Source organism: Sorex fumeus, unplaced genomic scaffold (genome assembly GCF_029834395.1).
Source record: "Sorex fumeus unplaced genomic scaffold, SorFum_2.1 ptg000019l, whole genome shotgun sequence".
NCBI classification, from domain to species: domain Eukaryota; kingdom Metazoa; phylum Chordata; class Mammalia; order Eulipotyphla; family Soricidae; genus Sorex; species Sorex fumeus.
The window spans coordinates 537,227-546,329 of NW_026606076.1; positions in this window are offsets into that span (position 1 = coordinate 537,227).

Here is a 9,103-nt window from a genome sequence, read left to right on the forward strand (position 1 = left end):
CGCGTGCAAGGCAAACGCCCTGCCCGCTGTGCTATCTCTCCAGCCCCAAGCTTATACTGACCCATGGGGACTCCTTGTAAATTTTTTTTGTTTGGTTGTTTGGGCCACACCTGGCAGTGCTCAGGGATGACTTCCGGCTCTGCGCTCAGAGATCACTTCTGGCGGGGGTCAGGGGGCCCTAGGGAGTGCCGGGGATCAAACCAAACCTGACCTCAGCTGCATGCAAGGCAAGCAGCCCTACCTGCTGTACTATCTTTTTTAGCTTTTTGGGTCATACCCAGCAATGCTCAGTGGTTACTCCTGGCTCTGCACTCAGGAATTACTCCTGGCGGTGCTTGGGGGACCATATGGGATGCCGGGGATCGAACCCGGGTCGGCCGCGTGCAAGGCAAACGCCCTACCTGCTGTGCTATCGCTTCGGCCCTTGTACTGTCTTGATAACCCCAGTATGTGAAGCTTTTTTTTTTTCTTTTTGGGTCATACCCGGCGATGCTCAGGGGTTCCTCCTGGCTCTGCACTCAGGAATTACCCCTAGCAGTGCTCAGGGGACCATATGGGATGCTGGGAATCGAACCCCGGTCGGCCGCATGCAAGGCAAACGCCCTACCCGCTGTGCTATCGCTCCAGCCCCCTGAAGCATTTTTTTAAGAAGGTTATATCATATTTTATTTTTCTTCCCCCCCCCATTTTGTTTTTCGTTTTGGTTTTGGGACAACACCTGGCGATGCTCAGGGATTACTCGGTGCTCTGTGCTCAGGGACCACTCCTGGTGGGCTCAGGGAACCCTATAGGGTACCAGTATAGAATTCGGGTCCGCCACCTGTAAGGCAAGAGCTCAGCCCACTCTACTATCACTTGGGCCTCTGTGGCACTGTAGCACTGTCCTCCTGTTGTTCATTGATTTGCTCCAGCGGGCACCAGTAATGTCTCCATTGTGAGACTTGTTATTACTTTTTTTGGCATATCGAATACGTCACGGGGAGCTTGCCAGGCTTAACCGGGTGGTTGAGATACTCTTGGTAGCTTGCCGGGCTCTCCTAGAGGGGCGGAGGAATCGAACTCGGGTCAGGCGCGTGCAAGGCAAACGTCCTATCTGCTGTGCTATCGCTCTAGCCTCGGGCCTCTGTATAAATCATTAAACAACAACCACAACAACAAAATTTGTTTTTCGCTGATAGCTAAGTTGTCGTTTATAAAAAAAACAATTGTACTTGGGCCGCATCATGTGACGCTCAGGTACTACTCCTGGCTTAGTGCTCGGAGGTCCTTCCTGGTGGTGTCAGGGATCAGTCCCATGGGGATGCGTGGCCACAAGCAAGGCCCACGAAGCAGCGAATGGGTATCTATTCTCTGGATGTATTTCTAGGGCTAGAGCAATAGCACAGCGGTAGGGCGTTTGCCTTGCACGCAGCCGGCCCGGCCGAGCAGGGTTCGATTCCTCCGCCCCTCTTGAAGAGCCTGGCAAGCTACCGAGAGTATCTCACCCGCACGGCAAAGCCTGGCAAGCTCCCCGTGACGTATTCGAGATGCCAAACACAGGAACAACAAGTCTCACGATGGAGACGTTACTGGTGCCCGCTGGAGCAAATCCCCTCTTCTGTCCCAGAGCAAGTACCCCTACTCACTACTTCCAATTTATTTCAAAATAAGATATCTTTACTGACTTCCTTTTGGGGGGAGGTGCATGGTTTTCTGAGCTCATTGAAATTATAACTCATTCAGAGGCTATGTTTTTGCATCTATAAAATGTTATATGTGGCTCAGTGGGGGAAAAATAGCTTATAAATATCTTATAAATCCATCGATTTAGTTAAACCAGAAATTCTCCCATCCAGAGGGGAGAATTTCAAATGGCAAATCTGCTACGTGTGATTTAACATGAAAAAAGTGATAAATTATACTTTCTGTGTAAGTATAACAGCAGCACGGAAATGTGATATTTAAATTCGTCTTGGAGCTGTTGGAATGTGAGTACTATCAAGCCTTTTCTTTTTCTGCGTGCTTTGGGCTGAGAATATAAGACAGGACCAAGGTTTAGAGGAACTGAAAAATTCTTCCTGGCCTTTCCTGTGACCAAGTATGAAGAAAAAGCCTTCTCTACAATTCACAGATAAGATGAGGCCAGAGCGGGGCTGGAGCAATAGCACAGCGGGTAGGGCGTTTGCCTTGCACACGGACGACCCAGGTTCGATTCCCAGAATCCCATATGGTCCCCTGAGCACCGCCAGAAGTGATTCCTGAGTGCAAGAACCAGGAGTAACTCCTGTGCATCACCGGGTGTGACCCAAAACAACAACAACAACAAAAGATGAGGCCAGAGCAATAGAACGGTGGGAAGGGTGTTTGTCTTGCACGCAGCCCACCTGGGTTCGATTTCCAGCATCCTATATGGTCCCCTGGGCACCACCAGGGGTAATTCCTGAGTGCAGAGGCAGGATTCACCCCTGAGCATCACTGGGTGTGACCCAAAAGCAAAAACAAAAACAAAAACACAAACAAAACAAAAAGACCCCTAAAGCATACAGTTCACATATAAGATATGGGACTGGAGAGATAGATCAGTGGGTTGAGCTCAGACTTTGTATGCAGGAGGTTGGGGGTCTCTGATCTCTTGTCCCATCCTGTCCTCCAGGAGTGGGCCCTGAGTATCTCTAGTTGTGACTCCAAAGAAAAACTAAACAGAAAACAAGGACAGGATATAAAGGATCTCTAATCTCCTCCCACCCCACACACACATACCCAGTGGTGCTTGGGGGGCTGCCGGTGTGCCAGCTCTTTTAACTGTATCCCTGGCCCCAACAATCTCTCTGATTTGACATTAGAATCAAATTAGAGGACTTGGGAAGATGACTGAGAGCCAAGTGCATGCTAGACAAGCAAGCATGGCCCTGTTATCTCTCTGGTCTGGAGTGTGTCTGTTGCATGTTGTAACCAAATCCCCAGCACCACATAGTCCTGGAGCACTGCCCTGGGAGCAGCCCTGAGCACAACTGGGTGTGGTACCCAAGTCCCACAAACGCAGGAATCTGCTGTTGTAGCTAATCTGTTGGATTATTGCTACAACTTTTGATGTCGGATTTCCGGGGATGAAACTGCCAGTAACAGTACTTAATTGTTGCTGTTTGGGATGAAATTTTTTCCTTCCTTTATTTATTTTTTTTTCTTGAAGTGATGGAGGTTTCTTTTTTTTTCTTTTTCTTTTCTTTTTCTTGGTTGGGTTGTGTGTGTGTGTGGATGGGGGGGGGGGGTGGTATGTTGGGCCGCATCTGATTGTGCTCAAAGCTTATTTCTGGCTTCGTGTTCAAAGGGCTGGAGTGATAGCACAGCGGTAGGGCGCTTGCCTTGCATGCAGCCAGCCCGGCCGAGCCGGGTTCGATTCCTTTGTCCCTCTCAGAGAGCCCGGCAAGTTACCGAGAGTATTCAATATGCCAAACACAGTGATAACAACAACTGTGGAGGAGACATTACTGGGCCCGCTCGAGCAAATCGAATCGATGAACAACCGGAGGACAGTGACTCCTCAGCATTGTGACCTTGGGTTCCATCTATTTTGCCAAGAACGGGAAGCTTTCATCCTTTTTCTCTCTTTCTTCTGGGGTGGGAGGTGTTGTGCAGTGCTGGGGCATCCTGTAGTGTCAAGGATGAAAAGCAGCATTCTTTTTGTGTGTGTGTGTGCTTTTTTTTGGGTCACACCCGGCGATGCACAGGGGTTACTCCTGGCTCTGCGCTCAGGAATTACCCCTGGCGGTGCTCAGGGGGCCATATGGGATGCTGGGAATCGAACCCTGGTCGGCCGTGTGCAAGGCAAACGCCCTACCCGCTGTGCTATTGCTCCAGCCCCTCTCTTTCTTTCTTTCTTTCTTTCTTTCTTTCTTTCTTTCTTTCTTTCTTCTTTCTTTCTTCCTTCATTCCTTCCTTCCTTCCTCCCTCCCTCCCTCCCTCCTTCTTCCCTCTTTCTTTCTTTCTTTCTTTCTTTCTTTCTTTCTTTCTTTCTTTCTTTCTTTCTTCCTCCCTCCCTCCCTCCTTCTTTCCTCTTTCTTTCTTTCTTTCTTTCTTTCTCTTCTTTCCTTCCTTCCCTCCCTCCTTTCTTTCTTTCTTTCTTTCTTTCTTTCTTTCTTCCTTCCTTCCTTCCTTCCTTTCTTCCTTCCTTCCTTCCTTCCTCCCTCCATCCCTCCCTCCATCCCTCCTTCTTCCCTCTTTCTTTCTTTCTTTCTTTCTTTCTTTCTTTCTTTCTTCCTCCCTCCCTCCTTCTTTCCTCTATCTTTCTTTCTTTCTTTCTTCCTTCCTTCCTTCCTTCCTTCCTTCCTTCCTTCCTTCCCTCCCTCCTTTCCTTCCTTCTCCTTCCTTCCTTCCTTCCTTCCTTCCTTCCTTCCTTCCCTCCCTTCTTCCCCTTCCTTCCTTCCTTCCTTCCTTCCTTCCTTCCTTCCCTCCATCCTTCCTTCCTTTCTTCCTTTCTTTCTTTCTTTCCTACTTTCCTTTCTTTCCTTCCTTTTTTCTTTCCTACTTTCCTTCCTTTCTTTCTTTCTTTCTTTCTTCCTCCCTCCCTCCTTCTTTCCTCTATCTTTCTTTCTTTCTTTCTTTCTTTCTTCCTTCCTTCCTTCCTTCCTTCCTTCCTTCCTCCCTCCATCCCTCCCTCCATCCCTCCTTCTTCCCTCTTTCTTTCTTTCTTTCTTTCTTTCTTTCTTTCTTTCTTTCTTCCTCCCTCCCTCCTTCTTTCCTCTATCTTTCTTTCTTTCTTTCTTTCTTTCTTTCTTTCTTTCTTTCTTTCTTTTCTTTCTTTCTTCCCTCCTTCCCTCCCTCCCTCCTTCCCTCCCTCCCTCCTTCGCTCCCTCCCTCTCTCTCTTCCTTCCTCTCTCCCTCCCTCCCTCTCTTCTTCCTCCCTCCCTCCCTCCCTCTCTTCTTCCTCCCTCCCTCCCTCCCTCCCTCCCTCCCTCCCTCCCTCCCTCCTTCCTTCCCTCCCTCCCTCCCTCCCTTTCTTCCTTCCTTCCTTCCTTCCTTCCTTCCTTCCTTCCTTCCTTCCTTCCTTCCTCTCCCTCTTTTCTCAGTGCTCAGGGGCCATAAGGGACATCAGGAATCAAACCTGGGTCGGCAGCATGCAAGGCGAGCGCCCTCCCTGTTCTCCTGGTGCTCCAGCCCCATTAGCGCTGCTAAATTGATGATTGTTTCAGTTCTTGTTAAGAGCTTGTGAGTGGTTTGAATTAGGGCTTCAGTTTCAGTCATTTGTGGAAATGAAACAGGGTCTCACCATTTACTGAAGGCGATATTCCCTTTTCACACCATTGAACGCACTTTTTCCTTTAAACAATTGTAAGAAATCAACTGACCCCGCAGAGGTCTCATTTCATACTTCGAATTTTTTGGGGGAAACACCCAGTTGTTATCAGGAGTTACTCCTGGCTTGGTGCTCAATATCACTCCTAGCAGTGCTCAGAGGACCCATGGGATGCTGGGAATCAAACCCTTGTCCGTCACATGCAAGGCAAATTGTTCTGGCCCCTGGACGCAATTATTTTTTTTTGCTTTTTGGGTCACCTCCTGTGATGCACAGGGGTTCCTCCTGGCTCTGCACTCAGGAGTTACCCCTGGCGGTGCTCAGGGGACCATATGGGATGCTGGTTATCGAACCCGGGTCAGCCGCGTGCAAGGCAAACGCCCTACCTGCTGTGCTATCACTCCAGCCCTGGACTCAATTTTTTGTCATGTAGATTTGTACATTAATCCTTAGGTAAGAATCATGCTATTTTAATTAATGCTGCTTTTGGATTATTTTTTCTTTCTTTTTTTTTTTAACCGAGTCTTATGATATTTCCCCCTTTGACAAGATTGTTTTGTCACTTGGAGGTCCCTTGCAATTTTGAATAAATTCAAAGATCAGCTTTTTCATTTCTTCTTCTTCTTCTCCTTTTTTATGGGTGGGGGTTCACACCCAGCGGGGCTCATGGTTTACTCCTGGTGGGGGCTGAAGAAATCATATATCATGGAAACTGGGGATTGCACCTGGGTCCATTGTGTGCAGGCAAACGCCCTACCCATTGTACTACCTCTCTGGCCCTCATCTGTATCCATTTTTTCTTTTTTTTTTTCAAGGTCTTAGAGGTTTTCCCATGTTCTTCCTTGAGCATGTATCTCACTTGCTCTGTTTCTTTTTTCTTTTTCTGCTTCTTTTTTTTTCTTGTTGGGTCACACCCAGCGATGCACAGGATGCATCCTGGCTCTGTACTCAGGAATTACTCCTGGCAGTGCTGAGGGGACCATATGGGATGCTGGGAATCAAACCTGGGTTGGCTGCGTGCAAGGCAAACGCCCTACCGGCTGTGCTATCACTCCAGCCCCTCTTTTTTTCTTTTTTAAGGGGACAGTAGGAGAGCAGGTGGCCAGCATTTACGTGCATGGGTTCAAGTGCCCCGCTTGCCAGGCCAGAAGGAGAAAGAAAGAAAAGTAAGAGACAGAGACTGAATTCAGCCAGTTTCCTTGGTGCGTGAAGGCAATTTAGACAACCAATTCCTCTAAGGCTTTTGTCAAAGGCTGTAGCGGGGGGGGGGGGGGGGGGGGCGGGGGGGGGCTGGAGTGATAGCACAGTGGGTAGGGCGTTTGCCTTGCACGTGGCCGACCTGACACGGGTTCGATCCCCACCATCCCATATGGTCCCCTGAGCACCGCCAGGGATAATTCCTGAGACCCAAAAAGCAAAATAAATAAATAAATAAATAAAATAAGGCTGTCGCAGTTTCCTTTTTTTTTTTTTTCCTCTTTGGGTCACACCCAGCGATGCTCAGGGGTTACTCCTGGCTGTGCACTCAGGAATTATTCCTGGCGGTGCTTGGGGAACTATATGGGATCAAACCCAGGTCGGTCATGTGCAAGGCAAACTCCCTACCCACTGTACTATCACTCCAGGCCCTGTCGCGGGTTCTTGACCTCAAGCAGTCAAAATGGAAAGCAAAGGACAAGAGCAGACATCAAGAACTACATTCAAGCTGAGATAAGTACCAGGAGGTTTACTCCATGGCTTGGAGGCCAGCCGGGCACTCTAGGGGAAAGGGCAGCTCAGATAGAGAAGGGAGCACCAAATAAAGGGTGTTTGGAGGATCCTCCCAGGATGGGAGAGGCATGCTGAAATTAGACTCTAGACTGAACATGATTCCCACTCAATGTCTCTTTTGCAAACCACAGCACCCAAAAGGAGAGCAAAAGGGAATGCCCTGCCACAGAGGCAGGGTGGGATGGGGGGATGGGGGGTGGAAGGGATACTGGGATTCGTGGTGGTGGAAAATGGGCACTGGTGGAGGGATGGGTACTTGATCATTGTATAATTGAAACCCAAGCACAAAAATTTGTAAGCCTACAACTGTACCTCATGGTGTTTCACTAACAAAAATTAAAAAAAAAAAAAGAACTACATTCAGGGTCCGGAGTGATAGCACAGCCGGGTTCGATTCCCAGCATCCCATATGGTCCCCCAAGCATGGCCAGGAGTAATTCTTGAGTGCATGAACCAGGAGTAACCCCTGTGCATCGCTAGGTGTGACCCAAAAAAGCAAAAAAAAAACCAAACAAACAAAACAACAACAACAACAAAAGAACTACATTCAGGGGGCTGGAGCAATAGCACAGTGGGTAGGGCGTTTGCCTTGCAGGTGGCCAACCCGGGTTCGATTCCCAGCATCCCATACGGTCCTCTGAGCACCGCCAGGGGTAATTCCTGAGTGGAGATCCAGGAGTAACCCCTGTGGATCGCCAAGTGTGACCCCCCCCCAAAAAAAGAAGTACATTCAGGACCAGAGCAGTAGGACAGCGGGGAGGGCGCTTGCCTTGCACACGGCAGACCTGGATTCAATCCCCAGCATCTCATATGGTCCCCAGAGCACTGCCAGGAATGATCCCTGAGTGCAGATCCAAGAGTAACCCAAAAAGGAAAAAAGAAGAACTCCATTCAGGGAAACAGAAGAGAAAGAGGAGCAAGTTAGGGACCCTTCTGGGAGGGGTCTCCGAAGGCAGGGTCCCCTCACTTGCCGTTTCTTTTTTTTTGCTTTTTTTGGGGGTCACACCCGGCAATGCACAGGGGTTACTCCTGGCTCTGCGCTCAGTAATCACCCCGGCGGTGCTCAGGGGACCATATGGGATGAGGGGAACCGAACCTGGGTCGGCCCCATGCAAGGCAAAAGCCCCACCCGCTGTGCTGTTGCTCCAGCCCCTCACTTGCCATTTCTTTGCTGCTTTTTTTCCACCTAGAGAAACCTGTGTCCTCTCCTGAACACACACTTCTCCCCCTCTCCCCTCACATCTTTCTAAACAAGTTTCAAAGAAATCTTTCTTGCTTCACACACACAAACATGTGAACTCGTGCACACACACACACACATGCCACAATCCTGGTACTGGAGTGATAGGACAACGGGTCAGGCATTTGTCTTGCATGTGGCCGACCCAGGTTCAATCCCCGCATCCCACAGGGTCCCCTGAGCATCACTGGGAGTTATTTCTTTCTTTCTTTCTTTCTTTCTTTTTTTTTTTTGCTTTTTGGGTCACACCTGGCGATGCACAGGGGTTACTCCTGGCTCTGCACTCAGAAGTTACTCCTGGCAGTGCTCAGGGGACCATATGGGATGCTGGGGATCGAACCCAGGTTGGCCACATGCAAGGCAAACGCCCTACCCGCTGTGCTATCTCTCCAGTCCCTAGGAGTCATTTCTGAGCACAGAGCCAGGAAGAAGCCCTGAACTTCGCTGGGTGTAGCCCCCAAAACAAAACACCTTTATCATATACTGATAAATACCTATAAAATACCTTACTTTATTACTTTGTATTGTTCTCCAGAACTCCCTGTATCTGTTCCAATTATTTATTTATTTATTTATTTATTTATTGCTTTTTGGGTCATACCTGGTGATACTCAGGGGTTACTCCTGGCTCTGCACTCAGGGATCACTCCTGGGGGTGCTCTGGGAACCCAGTGGGAGGCTGGGGATCGAACCCAGGTCTACCATGTGCAAGGCAAATGCCCTACCCTCTCTGTACTATTGCTCTGACCCTGAGCTCTCTCTATCTTTTAGACTGAATCTAAAAGATTAATTTTTTAAAAAAATTTATTAATTATGGTCAC